The 19,158-nt window shown below is 38.6% G+C and overlaps 1 non-coding gene across 1 annotated transcript; it reads right to left on the reverse strand.

The window, feature by feature from the left end:
• Positions 1-245: 245 nt before the first annotated feature.
• Positions 246-352, reverse strand: LOC112535120. Its single transcript, XR_003079313.2, has one exon. It is a non-coding gene; the product is annotated as a small nucleolar RNA R71 (small nucleolar RNA).
• Between the last annotated feature and the right edge of the window lie 18,806 nt (positions 353-19,158).

Below are 19,158 nucleotides of genomic sequence, written 5' to 3' on the forward strand. Positions count from 1 at the left end.
GTGTGCAATTTGGGGGACTGCCAAGCAAGGACCCAAATGCTCAGATCGCCAACTTCTTGGGGATCTGCGACACCTTCAAGATAAATGGAACAACTGATGATGCCATTTGGCTGAGGCTGTTTCCTTTTTCTCCGAGGGACCGAGCGAAAAGATGGTTGCAGTCATTCCCAGCCAACACTATTACGACATGGAGATCGTTGGTTGAAAATTTTTTATATAAGTACATTCCTCCAGCTAAAACTACTAAATTGAGAAATGATATATCTTCTATTGTGCAGTTCGATGACGAGAGCATATACGATGCTTGGGAGAGGTACAAAGATTTGTTCTAATGCTGCCCGCACCACGGACTACCAGTATGGATGCAGGTCCAGACCTTCTACAGCAGTTTGAACCTTGCTACTAGGCAGATCGTAGACGCTGCAGCAGGTGGGGCCCTGAACAGTAAGACGCCATAGCAGGCACAAAATCTGATAGAGGAGATAGCCATGAATAACTACCAGTGGCAATACTCTAGGAGTCGGCTAGTCAAGTAAGGAGTAGTCAACCAGCTAGACTCCATAGTAGCTTTGGCAGCTCAAGTGGAGCTTCTGACTAAGAAGTTAGACTAGCTTCAAATATCGGTTTATGCAGCTCAGATAAGCTGCGAGTTTTGCGGTGGCCCGCACTGTGGTGCAAACTGTAATGTGGGAGATATTTTTTCTTCAACTTCTATTATTTCTACTAACCTTGAACAGGTAGACTACATGAGTAATGCACCTAGACAGTAGAACAACCCATACAACAATACATACAACCTATACATCAATACATACAACCCCAGTTGGCATAATCAAAACTTCAGTTGGAGAAACAACAATGCCCAGGGTCCACCAGGCATTCAGAGACTACATCAGCAGCCACCACAGCAGCAGTAGTAGGCTGGACCATCATAGCTTCCTCCACCAGTCGAGAAGAAATCTAACTTGGAGGAGCTGATGATGAAGTTTGTCACGTCAATAGAGACGAGGTTCCAGTAGATCGACAGTGCTCTTAGAAATCAGCAGGCGTCCATTCAGAACTTGGAGAGTAAGATTGGGCAGATTTCTAAGATGCTGTCTGAGAGGCAACAAGGATCTCTCCCCAGCACAATAGAGTCAAACCCAAGGAAGCATTGCAAGGCTATCATCTTGCAATCAGGTAAGTAGTTATCTAGCTCTTTACCATTAGCTGATGATGATGATGTCTCCATGTAGGATAAGCCAGCTAGGAAGGAGCCTGAGCCTAAGGCGATAGAAGTAGAGAAGGTGGAAGACAGGTAGAAGAGCCCTGTGAGAAAGGACCAGCCACTAGTCCCCTACCCTGCTCGACTTAAGCAGGAGAAGGTTGATAAGCAGTTTGGTAAGTTTCTTGACTTGTTTAAATAATTGTGTATTAACCTACCTTTTGTTGAAGCTATTTCGCAGATGTCAAAGTATGCCAAGTTCTTAAAGGAAATCTTGACTAATAAAAGGAAGCTAGAGGATATGGGACTAGTGACTCTGAATGAGGAGTGTTTAGCTATTCTTCAGGAAAAGCTACCACTCAAAAGGAGAGATCCAAGGAGTTTTACTGTTCCCCGCATTATTGGCGATTTGCCTATTAGTGGTGCATTAGCTGATTTAGGAGCTAGTATTAATTTGATGCCCACTAGTTTGTTTGATAAGTTAGGTTTGAGTGAACTAGAGTGAATTTGTGTTTGATAAGTTAGCTGATAGGACTGTTAAGATTCTTAGGGGTATTATTGAAGATGTGCTTCTTAAGGTAGACAAGTTCATTTTTCCTGTTGATTTTGTAGTTATGGACATGGAAGGTAAGAGTATTGTGCCTTTGATCCTAGGTAGACCTTTTCTTGCAACATCTAGGGCTGTTATAGATGTTTGTGATGGAAAGCTTCAGCTTAAGGTAGATGATGAGACCATTACCTTCGACTTAGCTACTACTATGAGACATTCTTTAGACCATGATGATGCTGTGTTTTCTATTGATATTCTGGATGATGTGGTTGAGTCTCATTTATAGGAAATATTGCGTGATAATCCTTTGTAGGTAGCATTGTAAGGAGATGAGGAGGAGCTATCCAACGACCAAGTGTTGGAGCAGCTCGCTAGTTTGTTGGCTACTGAGCCTAGCTATTCTACTGACCCTTTTCTTTCTCTTGACAAGTTTAGAAGTGCAGAAAGTAAAGTCTTCTTTCGAGGACCCCCTGGCCTTAAAATTGAAGGAGTTACCTAAGCACTTGAGCTATGGATTCTTGGGTGAGGAAGAAAAGTTGCCTGTGATTATTGCAGCAGATTTGACACCTGAGGAGCGAGCAAAAACTCTAGACTCGCTCAAGAGGTATAAGAAGGCCTTTGCCTACAAGATTGCTGATATTCCCGGGATCAACCCTAGTTTCTGTTCTCACAAGATTCTTATGGAGGATAGCTATAGACCAGTAGTTCAGCCCCAGAGGCGGCTTAACCCGAACATGAAGGAAGTAGTGAAAAAGGAGGTAATTAAGCTCCTTGATGCAGGTTTGATTTATCCTATTTCTGACAGTTCTTGGGTGAGCCCTGTGCAGGTTGTGCCGAAGAAAGGAGGCATGACAGTAATTCGCAATGAGAAGGATGAGCTGATACCCAAACAGACGATTATAAGATTCTGAGTTTGCATTGATTACAGGAGGCATAATGATGCAACTCGGATAGGATCACTTCCCTCTTCTTTTCATTGATCAGATGTTGGAAATATTGGCAGGGCATATTTTTATTGTTTCCTTGATGGTTTTTCAAGATATTTTCATATTCCAATTGCACCTGAAGACAAAGAGAAGATGACTTTCACCTGCCCCAACGGGCTTATAGACGGATGCCTTTTGGTCTATGAAATGCGCTAGTGATGTGTGCTACTTGTGTTAGCTACAATCTAAGGCAGTGTACCTATCGATGCAGTCTAGCACTAATGGCGAGTATCAAGGTCGTATTCCTCGGGAAAGTGAAAGCCCAGAGTTACTCCTTTGTTATTTGTTATATTAACCTAAAATGAGTGATGAATACTTTCTAAACTAACTAATAGCTACAAGTTAATTTTTAAGGGAGATGCAGGAGAAATTGATAACTAAACAAACAAGACAAGAAAGCAAACCCAAAGGGAACCTAAACTAGTTGGCAATCAAACAACAGATAAAGGATTGGTGAGTCTAATTATGCTACCCGTGGACAAATTCTTAACCGAATTCGGTTTCTCTCTCGAGATAACCGAATTCCTAAATCTAATAACCTAAAGTTGGAATCTCTTCCTAACGATTGATTCTTAATCCGGCTAGTTAATTATCCTTATCTCTCAGCGATTATTAACCAGTTCTTGCTATTCAAAATTCCAATTGCTAAATGGACTTCTCAATCACACAAAGCAATCTAAACACACAATTCACAATGTCTCATGAATGATGCATTATCTTATTAATACTGAAAGCAAAAAGAATACAAAACTAACCCAAACAATCCAACAATATAATAATAAGCCAACATAGTAAAGAAATCCCAATGGATTTATTCAATCTAGCTAATCATGTTCATTATCAAAATACACAAGAATTCAATTACAACAATGAGTAAAGGTAGAGAAAACTCGATTACACCCTTGGATGAGAGTAAACAGCCCCAATTCCTCTTGCTCGATTTGAAAACCAATCAACGAACCTTGCCCAATCTTCAATCCTTGAAGGGAATCCGATTGAAACCTTCATCCAAGTGTCCTTTTCCCTTGGTTTCAGCTCAGAAAACCCTTAGGGAGATAAAAGTTAGGGTTTGGGACGTTCTCCCCCCGCTCTCCTTTTTTCTTTCCTCTCTTCTTTCTTTTAACTAATTCCCCCTATCGTCACAACACCTGTTGGTGATATTCTAACTTGGTGGTGTTTATGCCCGTGTTACTCTCTGTGGCCGTGCTCCCTAAAACTTCTGTTTCTTTGATGTTTGAAGTACCAACACGGCCGTGTTGGTGCACGTGTTGGGAACACGGCCAGTGTTGAAACCAACAATGCCATGTTCAGCTTCCTCTTGCTCGTACTTAGCTTGTTTCGGCAGCTTCGGCGTCCAATTATGCTCTAATTCTTCCCTTTATCATCCTTTGACTTCTTTTGGACCTAATGCACACAAACAGACGCATAGGGTGAGTGTTGGGACCAATTCATATCCAAATGTCCATAAAATCAATCTTAAAAACCCCATTTAGATGTGTGTATTTTATGCACATCAAATAACCCCACACTTAGCTCATTGCTTGTCCTCAAGCAATCAAAAGTAAAATAAGGAAAATAAACCACTAAGGAACAATACTTAAACTGACAAACAAGCTAGAGAGCTCCTGCACATATCCTTAACAAGCGTAAGTAAAACAAAAAGAAACGAAGCAATCAATTCAAGTATCACAACCAAGATGCCAATAATTCATAAAATACTGTCTCAACAAAATTATTCAGAACCAACTCCTCGCCAGATTCACTCTAAGTCACTCATAGTGTTTAAAGGGTAGTGTTTAATCGCTCAATGCATCAACTACTGCCTTACTTACTATATGCTTGCTCTTAAATCCTACTCCTACCACTTATGGAGAGTCAACAACCATGTCAAGAGGTCTTTATAAGGGTTGTAATAGGGATTAGGTAGGGGTAGGTAAATTTGATAAGATGTTGAAGCTATAGTGTTCTGCAATGAAATACATGACATGCACACAAGTCACAATAATCATAAGGGGTAAACAATGGATAGTAGTCCAAGGTGGGAAATAGGAATCAAGTCAAAATGTTTAGCTCACTTATTTTCTTTCTTTTCATCATCTTTCCTTCTTATTCTTCTTTCTTTTTTCTTTCTTTTTTCTTTTTTCATAAGGGAAGAACATTCACATAATAGAGTGAATTTCTTTTTGGATTGAAGTAAGCTGCTACAAGATTCCAAAGCTATTCCCAAGGCAAAAATTCCCAATAAAAATAACTCATGTGCAAAATCATAACCCAAAGCAGAATAAAACTAAGTGGCAATGAAATATGATAGAAAATGGTGAAAGAGGGGGTTATCTACAGAATCAATAAATGAATGAAGGCTATTTGGCTAAAATGAAAAACCTAAGTGCCTTTGTCATACCAAAGTGTTAAACTCTCCTTGTGGCCCTCATAAGCATTACCGAGCAAGTTCTAAAAGTAAAGACAGCAATTGGCACTCTCAACAATAAATAAATACAAGCATATAAAGTGTATGCTTACAATTTAGGCTCAATTTCTCACAAGTGTGCTTTTGAGTAGGTTCCAAACAAAAATCATCAAAACAGAACTAAATAAACCAAAGCATCTTAGTGCAAAACTCAAACTAATTATCTTACATTCTTTCGCAAAACTCAACACTATCAGTTTTACCCGATCACATGGATATAAACAGGATTGCAAAAGCAAGTCAACAGTAAGAGCATAGAAACAAAGTGAAAAATTTTCAAATTTTACAAAAAATTGCACAAAGAATAAACAAATAACTGAGAAAAAACTAAAGGAGAAAAAACTAAGGACACACTGTCCCCAGTGTACAAAATATAAGAAATCAAAAAGGAGAAAAAACTAATACTGCCCTGACTATAGCTCCGGAGTGAAAAGAGTTGCATGAGCAGGTATATCAGGGCGTTGGCTAGTCTGTGGTAGAGAAGTGGCTACAAATAATAAAATAAAGACTTAAAATTGAACTAAAACAAAAATTAAATAAAATATGAAAACTAAAACTAATAAAATGTTTCAAAACAAAAGTTTAAAATATTAGAGATTAAAGATAAAAATTGGGGTGCTTCCCAAAAGCCTTCTTTTTGATGTGTTGAGTCTTCTTAGCTGGACTCATAGTGAAAAGCAAACGGGCGTGATCGATGACCATCCATCCTTCTTCTAAGGAAATGGCTTCAAGTATCCGCTTAAAGGGATAATCGTCGACTTCCTCTTCTCGACTGTCAAGCAAGCTGCCAGTATGATGGGCAAAACTCGCTCCTCGTATAATTGAACGTAGTCATGAGGCTGTAGGGGCTCTTCCAATTTGAAAGTTGGAGTTTCATTAATTGGAAGGATCGATGGTTGGGCAATTTCTTCAGGAGTGTCGATGATTTTCTTCGGTCCTTGGCTTGGTTCACTTGCTAGAAGAAACTCGAGCTCCTCCAGGACTTCTTTATTGGATAACTCGTGCTTATCTTCCATCATCGAAGGGACTTGTGGAAAATCTACCAACAATTCCTCTAACTGCAACTCAGCATCATCAATTGTACATTCTTGTTGATAGTCTTTCAGAGGAATTATGTTCGCCTCTTCCTTTTCTGGTTCCATCTCCATGTTCAAGAAATCGTCCTGCACAGAAGCATCATCGTCAAACATAGTAGATAAACCAGAAAAATTCTCACCTTAACACAAAGTGATGGCGCTTAAGTGTTCCTCGAATTCAGTAGCGTTTGATGGAGTTCCCAATGGTCTATATTCTTAATCGTGGCTTGTTGATCTTCAAGTATCCTCTCTGTTTGTTGGAATCTATCCTCAAGACTTGCAGTAAACCTCATCATCAGCTCCTCTGACACTAACTCTTCACCTTGAGTTGATGGTGCAAGATTAGACTGCTAAAATTCCGGTGGTTCTTGGCCATCTAAGCTCCATCCAAAGGGTGAATTAATGCTCAACTCTTGATTGTAGGTGCTTCTATACGAGTCATTTGCCTAACTTCCCGTATAATTCACCTGTTCATAGTTATAAGAACAATGAGCAACATCACTATACAATGGACAATCATTACTCAAATGTAAACCATAACAAAATTCACAAAAGACTTGAGATGAAAGGATAGGAGTGGAGAATTGATCGGTAGTTCTGCAAAATGATTATACTCGAACTTCTAAAGATGCACGGGTATCCCAATTTTTAGCACTCTCTTGGTTCCTGATCCCATAGTCTAAAACGTGTCATACAAAGAGTTTAGCATTGAACCTCCTTATCATCCGCTATCTGAATCATAAACTTAACTAAATAAATATGTACAAATAAAACAGAAATAAATATAAATAAAAAAACATGACTAAATTAACAAATAGCAAATTTCACTCTAGTTTTCAAACATTCCCCGGCAACGGTGTCAAAAACTTGATGTGTGCTACTTGTGTTAGCTACAATCTAAGGCAGTGTACCTATCGATGCAGTCTAGCACAAATGGCGAGTATCAAGGTCGTATTCCTCGGGAAAGTGAAAGCCCAGAGTTACTCCTTATTCTTTGTTATGCTAACATAAAATGAGTGATGAATACTTTATAAACTAACTAGTAGCTACAAGCTAAATTCTAAGGGAGATGCAGGAGTAATTGATAACTAAAACAACCAAGACAAGAAAGCAAACCCAAAGGGAACCTAAACTAGTTGGCAATCAAACACAAGATAAAGGATTGGTGAGTCTAATTATGCTACCCGTGGATGAATTATTAACCGAATTCGGTTTCTCTCTCGAGATAACCGAATTCCTAAATCTAATAACCTAAAGTTGGAATCTCTTCCTAACGATTGATTCTAAAATTAGCATTAAGCTTTAATCCTCCTCTATTAAGCTTTGTTAATTCTTAATCCGGCTAGTTAATTATCCTTATCTCTAAGCAATTATTAACCAGTTCTTGCTATTCAAAATTCCAATTGCTAAATGGACTTCTCAATCACACAAAGCAATCTAAACACACAATTCACAACGTCTCATGAATGATGCATTATCTTATTAATACTGAAAGCAAAAAGAATACAAAACTAACCCAAACAATCCAACAATATAATAATATAATAATAAGCCAACATAGTAAAGAAATCCCAATATTTATTCAATCTAGCTAATCATGTTCATTATCAAAATACACAAGAATTCAATTACAACAATGAGTAAAGGTAGAGAAAACTCGATTACACCCTTGGATGAGAGTAAACAGCCCCAATTCCTCTTGGTCGAATTGAATCGATTCTTGTTCCTCTTCCTTAATTTGAAAACCAATCAACGAACCTCGCCCAATCTTTAATCCTTAAAGGGAATCCAATTGAGACCTTGATCCAAGTCTCCTTTTCCGTTGGTTTCAGCTCAGAAAACCCTTAGGGAGATAAAAGTTAGGGTCTGGGATTTTCTCCCCCGCTCTCCTTTTCTTTCATCTTGCTCTTTCTTGTAATTAATTCGTCCTATCGCCACCAACACGGCCTTGTTGGTGGCCGTGTTCCCAACACTGGCTGGTGTTGATGCCTGTGTTACTCTCTATGGTCGTGCTCTCTAAAACTTCTGTTTCTTTGATGTTTGAAGCACCAACACGACCGTGTTGGTGCATGTGTTGGGAATACGGCTAGTGTTGAAACCAACATGGCCCTATTCAGATTAGGGATGCACAAACTCGACTTGTTTTGGCAACTTTGACATCCAATTCTTCCCTTTATCACTCTTTGACTTCTTTTGGACCTAAAGCACACAAACAAATGCATAGGGTGAGTGTTGGGACCAATTCACATCCAAATGTACGTAAATTCTGCCTTAAAATCCTTATTTAGATGTGTGTATTTTACGCACATCAGTTGCATCAGTAGCCCATCAAATATTTGGCGCCGTTGTCGAGGAACTGTAACGGTGAACTAAAATGAATTATTTTTTTTGTGTTACTTTAGACATTTTTGTTTATTTATTTATTCTCTATTCTTTATTTTATTATTTTTATTGATTGATGGTTGTTTGGATTGTCGTTTTCAGGTAGTTTATGACCAGGAGCTATAATCCTGATCCTATAGAACCCTTATTTGACCCGGTGCTCTCTCAGATTATTGAGACGACGTTTGTAGGCAGTTGAGGAGGAGGACAAAGTTACAGTTCAGGTTCAAAGAGCTAACGTGATGGAGAACCACAACCCCCAGGCCGATCATGATCAAAGGACGATGTACGAGTTTGCTCGACCATCTTTGAATGGAACAAAAAAACTAGTATAGTCAGACCTCCTATAGTGGCCAACAATTTTGAGATAAAGGCTAATGTTATCCAGATGATCCAGCAGAGTATGCAGTTTGGAGGATTGCCCAGCGAGGATCCCAATGCACATATATCCAACTTATTAGAGATTTATGACACATTCAAGATAAATGGAACAACTGATGAGGCGAGCAGTAAGGTTAAGGAACTTGAGGGACAAAAGGTGAAATCAATCCCAATCAGGGAATATCAACCTAAGATTCCTTATTCTGCTAGAGTCAAACAAGCAGAAGTGCAAGAGCAGTTCAGTAAGTTTTTGGATATTTTTAGACAACTGCATATTAACTTTCCTTTTATTGACGCATTGGAGCAGATGCCAAAGTATGCCAAGTTCTTAAAGGACATAAATAGCAGAAAAAGGAAGTTGGAGGAGGTAGCCTATGTGAAGCTTAACGAAGAGTGCTCAGCAGTGTTTCAGAGCAAGTTGCCAGAGAAACGTTGCGATCCAAGGAGTTTCACTATTCCTTGCACTTTGGGTAACTTGTGTGTTGATGATGCATTAGCTGATTTGGGGGCTAGCATAAATGTCATGCCCACTAGTTTGTTTAATAAGCTAGGTTTGGGGGAGGCAAAACCCACTAGGATGTACATTCAATTAGCTGACCGTTCTGCTAAGCTTCCCTAGGGGATTGTAGAGAATGTGCTAGTCAAGGTAGATAAGTTCATATTTCCTATGGACTTTGTGGTTATCGATATGGATAATAAGCATGGTGTACTGTTGATTTCGGGGAGACCTTTCCTTGCCACGGCTAGAGCTAAAATAGACATATTTGAGGGAAAATGAGAACTTAATGTAGGGGATGATTGTTTACTTTTAGTTTACCCCCATTTGATAGTTCTCCCACCGACCATGTTCATGCTATTTGTACTATTGATGGAATTGGTCTTGCATGTAATAAGCAACCATAAGATGTATAAATGGATGATGCTATACATGTTTCTTTTCCTATTGATATATGTTATTCATCTGAAGAAAACAACTTGTATCAATTTAAGACTTTGTGCTATGATACACCCGAGAAGGGTAGTTGCAAGTTTGTTTATGACAGGTCACTTAGCTAGGATTTGGAGTGGATGAATGGGCATCCCAACTTGGTGCAGAGAGCACCTCCTTGGTCATCCACCGTACACATTAAACCTCTTCTTTGCACTTATATGCCTCGAGCCCCAACTTACAGTGAGCCCACCTTCTCAGTTTGCCCGCGATGCAGTAATGCTGCTGCAGAGTCGACTCGAACAAAAAAAAGCACCTTCGGGAGGCATTCCCAAATCTATTTATGCTTTTTGAGTTCTTGGACATCTTGTATTTATATATTTATTTTTTTAGTTAGATATTTCAGTTTATTTTTAGTTTGTTTTATCTTGAGATGATTTTATTTTATTGAACCTTTTACTAGATGTTGCTTGGGATGTGTTTATTCTCGAGTTTTGCAGGAGTTAGCCTACTCGATGCTCATACGCAATTTTGAGGACTAACATATCTTGGAGTGTTAAATCACACATCAAGGGCAGTATCCAGTAAACTATTTCTAGTTTTTATCTCTTTCTGTTATCTTGTTTTTCTTTTAGTTTTCTAGCTTTTTGTGGACTCCTATAATTTGCTTCTTTGTGCATATTTTGTCTTCCTTTTTGGAGTGCCTACCTTATTTCACACTGAGGACAGTGTTTCTCTTAAGTGTGGGGTAGGTACCTTAGTTTTGTGCAGGTACCAATTTTGTTTCTGTTGTTTTTATTTTGCTTTCATTTCCCTTATTGATTGAGTCCGTTCATTCTTACTGTCCTTATTTTGAGTTGTACTTTAATCAAGTAGTTGATAATTTTTCTCTTTTGAATGGATACCCTTATAGCTTTTATCGAATCTTGTTGAAAGAAGGCAATGAACGAATCTCTTAATTTCAATCAAGCCAGGTAAAACTGGTGTTTTTCCTTAATTTTTTCATTTTACTTTATCTTGGATATAGAACACTGTTAATATTGATGCTTATTATATTGTTTGATTGTTTAAACTTTGGTTTGAGAATTCATGCAATTTTAATCCACTCAAATGGTGAGGCTTTTATACTCCTTTTGTTTTTTATTAGTGAGCATTATACAGAATTTTTGTTTCTAGAACTTGCTTTGTGAGGACTTTTGAGATTACATGAATTTTTGATAGTCATGAGATGATCTGGGCACTTAGGAATTACACAATTTGGCTAAAAGCCTAACCTTGTTTTTCCCTTAGTGAACCAATTTTGAACCGTAGCCTTTTTCTTTCATTATAATTTACCTTTGACACTCATTTTATCACTTCTATGCATTCTACCATTCTTTCTACCATTGTTGCTGGAAATTATGTACGTTTATGCTGCATTTCATTTTGGATCAATTTGCATATATTCACTAAGTTGCTAGATTTTTCATAGATGCTCCCTTCAATCTAAATGGTACATATTGTTTTACTACTTTTGATTGAGGCATTGTATTGCTTCATCCTGCGTTATCTGTTGTTGCAGGAGTAGTTGAAAAAACAATTATACATATATGTATAATTTTATTTTAGTTCATTTCGAGCATCATCTTCTTATTGGAGCAACTTAGTGTTCAATTGGTACAACATTTGATCCTTGGCTATATTCTTGCATTACCTGCATAATTTTCCAGCAACTTTTGATAATTTATAAAATCAACCTTAGAATTCCATCACTTAGGTCCCCTTTGGGTTTGTTTCTCTTGTTACGGTTGTCTTTCGATTGTTAGTTGCTGTTCATTCATTTATTTGTTTTCATAGTCATTAGTTAATTAATTTAGACTTCTCACACCTTATTTCAGACTAGATAACATAGCGAACAGTGGTATCTTTAGGTTCACCCGATCTCCAAGGATACGACCTTTGATGTGTGTAAAATACACACATCTAAATGGGGTTTTTAAGATTGATTTTATGGACATTTGGATGTGAATTGGTCCCAACACTCACCCTATGCGTCTGTTTGTGTGCATTAGGTCCAAAAGAAGTCATAGGATGATAAAGGGAAGATTTTGAGCATAATTGGACGCCGAAGCTGCCGAAACAAGCTAAGTACGAGCATGAGGAAGCTGAACATGGCCCTGTTGGTTTCAACACTGGTCGTGTTCCCAACACGGGCACCAATATGGCAGTGTTGAGTGTCATCAAACATCAAAGAAAAATAAGTTCTTAGGGAGCATGACCATAGAGAGAGTAACACGGCCAGGAACGCAAGCATGTTCCAACGTGAGAACACGGTAGTGTTGGCGGTGATATGGGGAATTAATTAAAAAAATGAAGAGAGGAAAGAAAGAAAGAGAGTGGGGGAGAACGTCCCGAACCCTAACTTTTCTCTCCCTAAGGGTTTTCTGAGCTGGAACCAAGGGAAAAGGAGACTTGGATCAAGGTTTCAATCGGATTCCCTTCAAGGATTGAAGATTGAGCGAGGTTCGTTGATTGGTTTTCAAATCGAGCAAGAGGAACAAGAATCGATTCAATTCGAGCAAGAACAATTGGGGCTGTTTACTCTTATCCAAGGGTGTAATCGGGTTTCTCTACCTTTACTCTTTGTTGTAATTGTATTCTTGTGTATTTTGATAACGAACATGATTAAAGCTTACTAATAATTTAAGAATCAATCGTTAGGAAGAGATTCCAACTTTAGGTTATTAGGTTTAGGAATTTGGTTATCTCGAGAGAGAAACCAAATTCGGTTAAGAATTCATCCATGGGTAGCATAATTAGGCTCACCAATCCTTTATCTTGTGTTTGATTGCCAACTAGTTTAGGTTCCCTTTGGGTATACTTTCTTGTCTTGGTTATTTTAGTTATCAATTACTCTTGCGTCTCCCTTAGAACTTAGCTTGTAGCTATTAGTTAGTTTAGAAATTATTCATCATTCATTTTAGGTTAATATAACAAAGAATAAAGAAGTAACTCTGGGCTTTCACTTTCCCGAGGAATACGACCTTGATACTCGCTATTAGTGCTAAATTGCATCGATAGGTACACTGCTTTAGGTTGTAGCTAACACAAATAGCACACATCAAGTTTTTGGCGCCGTTGCCGGGGAATGTTTGAAAACTAGAGTGAAATTTGCTATTTGTTAATTTAGACATATTTATTTATTTATTTCTATTTTGTTTGTAAATATTTATTTAGTTAAGTTTATGATTCAGGTAGTGAATGATAAGGAGGTTCCATGTTAAATTCAAACTCTTTGTATGATGCGTTGGAAAATGGGATTAGGAACCAAGAGAGTGCTAAGAATTGGGATACCCGTGCATCTTTAGAAGCTCGAGTGGAATCGTTTTGCAGGGCTACCGATCAACTCTCCACTCCTATCCTTTCATCTCAATTTTTTATGAATTTTGTTGTGGTTTACATTTGAGTATTGATTATCCATTATATAGTGATGTTGCTCATTGTTCTTATAACTATGAACAGGTAAATTATACAGGAAGTTGGCAAAATGACTCATATGGAAGCACCTACAATCAAGAGTTGAGCATTCATTCACCCTTTGGATGGAGCTTAGATGGCCAAGAACCACCAGAATTTCAGCAACCTAATCTTGCACCATCAACTCAAGGTGAAGAGTTAGTGTTAGAGGAGCTGATGATAAGGTTTATTGCAAGTCATAAGGATAGATTCCTACAAACAGAGAGGAGACTTGAAGATCAACAAGCCTCGATTAAGAACATAGAGCATCAAGTAGGCTTAATCTTCAAGTTACTAGCTGAAGAGCAATTGGAAACTCCATCTAAAGCTACTGAATCCGAGGAACATTTGAGCACCGTCACTTTGCGTTCAGGTGAGAATTTTTCTGGTTTATCTATTATGTTTGACGATGATGCTTCTGTGCAGGACGACTCTTTGAACATTGAGATAGAACCAGAAAAGGAAGAGGCAAACACGATCCCTTTGAAAGACTACCAAGAGGAACGTACAGTTGATGATGCTGAATTGCAATTAGAGGAATTTTTTGTGGATTTTCCACAAGTCCCTTTGATGATGGAAGATGAGCAGGAGTTATCCAATGAAGAAGTCTTGGAGGAGCTCGAGTTCCTTCTAGCAAGTGAACCAAGCCAGGGACTAGAGAAAACCATCGACGTTCCTAAAGAAATTGCCCAACCGTCGATCCTTCCAATTAGTGAAACTTCAGCTTGCAAATTGGAAGAGCCCCTAAAACATCATGACTACGTGAAATTATACGAAGAGCGAGTTTTGCACATCATACTGGCAGCTTGCTTGATAGTCGGGAAGAGGAAATTGATGATTATCCCTCTAAGCGGATACTTGAAGACATTTGCTTAGAAGAAGGATGGATGGTCATCAACCCCACCGTTTGCTTTTCACCATGAGTCCAGCTTCATCACATCAAAAAGAAGCGCTTTTGGGAGGCACCCCAAATTCTATTTTTCAATTTTAATAATTTACCCTTTATTGTGAACTTAGTTTGATTAGATTTTACAGTTTGTTTTTGGTAAGTTTTATTTATGTTTAGTGTATGAGTTGAGGACTTATTGGTTGTGCAGGTGAGAAAGAGTGAGAAAGTGCTGAGAATCGCAAGTTTTGCATTTTCTGGAGATCAACACGGGCGTGTTCAACATCGTGTTCATTAACATGGCCCGTGTTCTAATTGAAGAAAACCAAACTAAGATGAACACATTCACAGTAGGCCACACGGGCATTTATGCCCGACCGTGTCCCCAACACATCCCCATGTTCCATAAACACGGGCGTGTTCTCAGAAGTTGGTAAGTCAGCCACGCGTTTGAATTACATGCTGAATATACGGTGTTCATGAACACGGCCCTTGTTGGTGAACACGGGCGTGTTCCGTACACTACCTATATATACCACTTCATTTTGAAATGGCCAAAAATTTTGCTCCCCTTTTAGTTTTAGCAATTCTCTCATCTCTTACTCTCTCACTTTTTATTTCTCATCTCGAAGGCTTTGGATATTATGTTTGTCAAGTAAGTACCCTCCAACTTCATTTTCTGTTATTTTATTTTGATATTAGTTCGAATTTATGTTTTCTTTGTGTTCGAATTTGTGTTCTATTTTTTTTAGTTTATTTCCTTATTTTATTATTTGGTGCATGCATTTACATTCATGTTTATGCTTAATTTTCTTTTGTTTTCTTTAATATAGTTTATATAATTAACTTGCTCATATTTTCCATTTTTCTTTTCTACCATTTTTCATGATTGTGATTAATTCTTTATTTTTCTCTTTATTATTATTGTTGGCCGCTAAACAATAGGCTCTGTTATATATAGTCGACTCTGTTGTATCTGTTTTATATTAGCATATTGGTTTGCCTTGTGATGGTGAAGTTAAACTCCATGTGGATAAATTGAAAATTTAATTGGTTAGAATTGGTTGGTAGTATTGTGGATTGAATTTTCTTTGCAGGACATTGAGCGGTTTAATTTTATCGAGTTAAATCGTTCGGTTTGTCCATTTTATACCATTATGCTGCCAGAATTTCGTTGATCCTTAGTACTAAAAATTTCTTTTTCAGGTACCATGTCCACCAGACGAGGATCAGGAGTTTACAAGAGGAGGCGGACCGATGGTTCCTTTTCCTCTCAATCGTCCTTGCCAGAGCTAGTTTAGGCCAAATTAGACCATCGCGGTAGCCATCGATTCCTACTTTTCCAAGGGTAGCCCACCTTTGAGCGGGAGATATCAATTAATGAGGCACAAAGATTTGGGAAAGGAGGGTAGGATAGGCAGCCGACCTTGAAGCCGTCGGACTTGCAGTGCGGATTCGGCCGATATCTTGAGAGCCCCATTTGGCATTTCTTTGAGATAGTTGAACCAATATATAGGAAGTTGACTGTGGAGTTTGCCGGCACTTTCTTCGTAGAGCCAATTGCGGGACTTCAACAACGAGGATGCGATCAATTTCGGACTAGCGAGCGGTCTTTCCGCGATGAGTGTGCGGTTTGGGGTACACTTGGGTTTGTGGGTGATGAGGATGCGAGCTAAGGAGGTTCTGGTCGCTATATACACACACTGGTGTGTCATATCCGCGAGATGTGGGCTGAGATTTTTATGACCTTTGAAGTCTGATGCCGGCCGGTCAAGGCATCTAACTTGCACGAAGAATTGCGACACATGCATTCTTGACTAGGACCATCATTGGCAGGGGAGATAGCGGTGGTGTAGTGACCCAGCCGAACTTGTTTATACTTTACAGCATGCACCAACGCCAGTCAGTCGACATGGGATACTTGTTGGCCAGACAGATCAGTGCCTTCTGCAACAACTCAAAGAAGGTATTTTTTATTTTGGGACTTACATTACTCGGCTGGCTAAGAGCTTAGGGGTTTTGGAGGAGGCAGTACCACATTTGACAGAGCTAGGGGTGATGGAGACTTTGGGACTTCCCCAGTTGGTTAGTATGGGGATGGTGACTTGTAGGCAGGGTCCGCTAGGACCAAAGTATAGACTAAGGAATGCTCTCTTAGCAGCATGCAGAGAGGAGCGACCTGCCCCACGAGCCCCTAGTACACAGGATGTTCGACCTCCTTCTTCTGATATTCCAGAGTCTTCCTCCAGACCGTCTACTTCAGCTCCTTCTAGGTCTTCTTCAGCTGTTTTAGGAGTCTTCCCTATTGAGTTTAGAGAGCTACAGCTTAGAGTGCAGAGGTTGGCTGAGGAGCAGCAGTAGCACTTCATTCGATTAGAGGCTTTTCAGTAGGACCTTTTACAGCGTCAGGCTGAGTTTTAGAGCCAGATGATGGCTCAGTTTGAAAGGCAGAAGGCTATGCTTTAGGCCTTGATTGAGTAGGGAGGTAGGTTAGAGGCCTCTATGGCCACTAATATTTTTGATGATATTTTTGCTACAGATTATGCCCTTGCCAGTTCACGGAGCCAGGTTCCAGTATAAAGCCATTTTAACATCCCTCTAGCGGATGATCCAACTGACCCTTCTTCTCTGACTGAGCATCCTTCACGGAGGCGGCTAAGCGGGTCTCCTCCGTCTGTTCCTTGACCCAGCAGCTGCGGTGACACTACTTGACCCTCGTGACGACCACTCCTCCACCACGGACTAGCCCATGCAGTATCACGATGATGCACCTCTTTTCTCTCCGGAGCCATAGTCAGGGCAGTATTAGTTTTTTTTTCCCTTTTACATTTCTTATATTGCTTTCTTTTATATATTGGGGACAGTGTGTCTTTCAAGTGTGGGGTGGGTGATAGTTATATACACTTGTTTTCTTGTATTTTGTTTATCTTTTAGCTTTATTTATCTTGTGTGTTTTTGATTTAATTTTTATTGTTCTTGTATATAAAATTTGGATCCTTCTCTAGTGTATATATTGCATTTCATTTATTCCATCTTAATTATTTGTTTATTCTTTGTGCAATTTTTTTAAAATTTTGAAAATTTTTCACTTTGTTTCAATGCACTTACTGTTGACTTGCTTTTGAAATCCTATTTATGTCCATATGATCGGGTAAAACCGATAGTATTGAGTCTTGCGAAAGAATGTAAGTTATTTAGTTTGAGTTTTGCACTAAGTTGCTTTAGTTTATTTAATTTTGTTTTTGATGATTTTTGTTTGGAACCTACTCAAAAAGCACACTTATGAGAAATTGAGCCTCAATTGTAAGCATACACTTTATATGCTTTTATTTATTTCTTCTTGAGAGTGCCAATTACTGTCTTTACTTTTAGAACTTGCTCGGTAATGCTTATGAGGGCCACAAGGAGAGTTTAACACTTTCGTATGATAGAGGCACTTAGGTTTTTTTTTCTAGCCAAATAGCCTTCATTCGTTTATTGATTCAGTAGTTAACCCCTTCTTTCATCATTTCTATCATATTTCATTACCACTTAGTTTTATTCTGCTTTGGGTTATGATTTTGCATATGAGTTATTTTTATTGGGAATTTCTGTTTTGGGAATAGCGTTGGAAACTTGTAGTAGCTTCCATCAATCTAAAAGAAATTCACTCTATGAAGTGAATGTTTCTTCCCTTATATATATAAAAAAGAAGAATAAGAGGGAAGGGTGATGAAAAGAAAGAAGATAAGTGAGCTTATCATTTAATTGCTTTTGGGAGTTTACATTTTGATTTGATTCTTATTTCCCATCTTGGACTACTGTTCATTGTTTATCTCTTGTGATTATTATGGCTTGTGTGTAGGTCATTTATCTCATTGCAGAACACCATAGGTTCAACTCTTACCAAATTTACCTACCCCTACCTAATCCCCATTACAACCCTTATAAAGACCTCTTGACATGGTTGTTGACTCTCCATAAGTAGTAGGAGTAGGATTTAAGAGCAAGCATATAGTAAGTAAGGCAGTATTTTATGCATTGAGCGATTAAACACTACCCTTTAAACACTTTGGATGATTTAGAGTTAATCTTGTGAGAAGTTGATTCTGAATAATTTTGTTGAGATAGTATTTTGTGAATCATTAGCATCTTGGTTGTGATACTTGAATTGATTGCTTCGTTTCTTTTTGCTTGACTTATGCTTGTTAAGGATATGTGCAGGGGCTCTCTAGCTTGTTTATCAGTTTAAGTGTTGTTCCTTAGTGGTTTATTTTCCTTATTTACTTTTGATTGCTTGAGGACAAGCAATGAGCTAAGTGTGGGGTGATTTGATGTGCGTAGAATACACACATCTAAATGGGGTTTATAAGCTGATTTTATATACATTTGGATGTGAATTGGTCCCAACACTCACCCTATGCGTCTGTTTGTGTGCATTAGGTCCAAAAGAAGTCAAATAGTGATAAAGGGAAAGGTGGAGGCAATTAGGCGATCAAAGTTAGAAACAAGTCCAAGTTCGGCGCATGGGGAAGGTAGTTTCTGGCCGTGTTGGTTTTAACGATGGCCGTGTTCCCATAGCGTTGATCTGAGAAAAAAAATAGTGTTCCCAACCGGGCACCATCGGCATGTTGGATTGCATTTTGAAATGAAGAGAAAAAGCGATTAAGATTAAGAGTTGGATGAATAAACGGTTCATCAGTTGATTCATTTTATGACCGGATTTGGATTGGTGAATATATTAGGTCTAAAGGGTCAAAGATGATAAAAGGAATTGGGCATAATTGGACATCAAAGTTGCCGTAACGAGCTAAGTATGCCCAT

The sequence above is a fragment of the Ricinus communis genome, chromosome 1 (genome assembly GCF_019578655.1).
Source record: "Ricinus communis isolate WT05 ecotype wild-type chromosome 1, ASM1957865v1, whole genome shotgun sequence".
Lineage (NCBI taxonomy): Eukaryota > Viridiplantae > Streptophyta > Magnoliopsida > Malpighiales > Euphorbiaceae > Ricinus > Ricinus communis.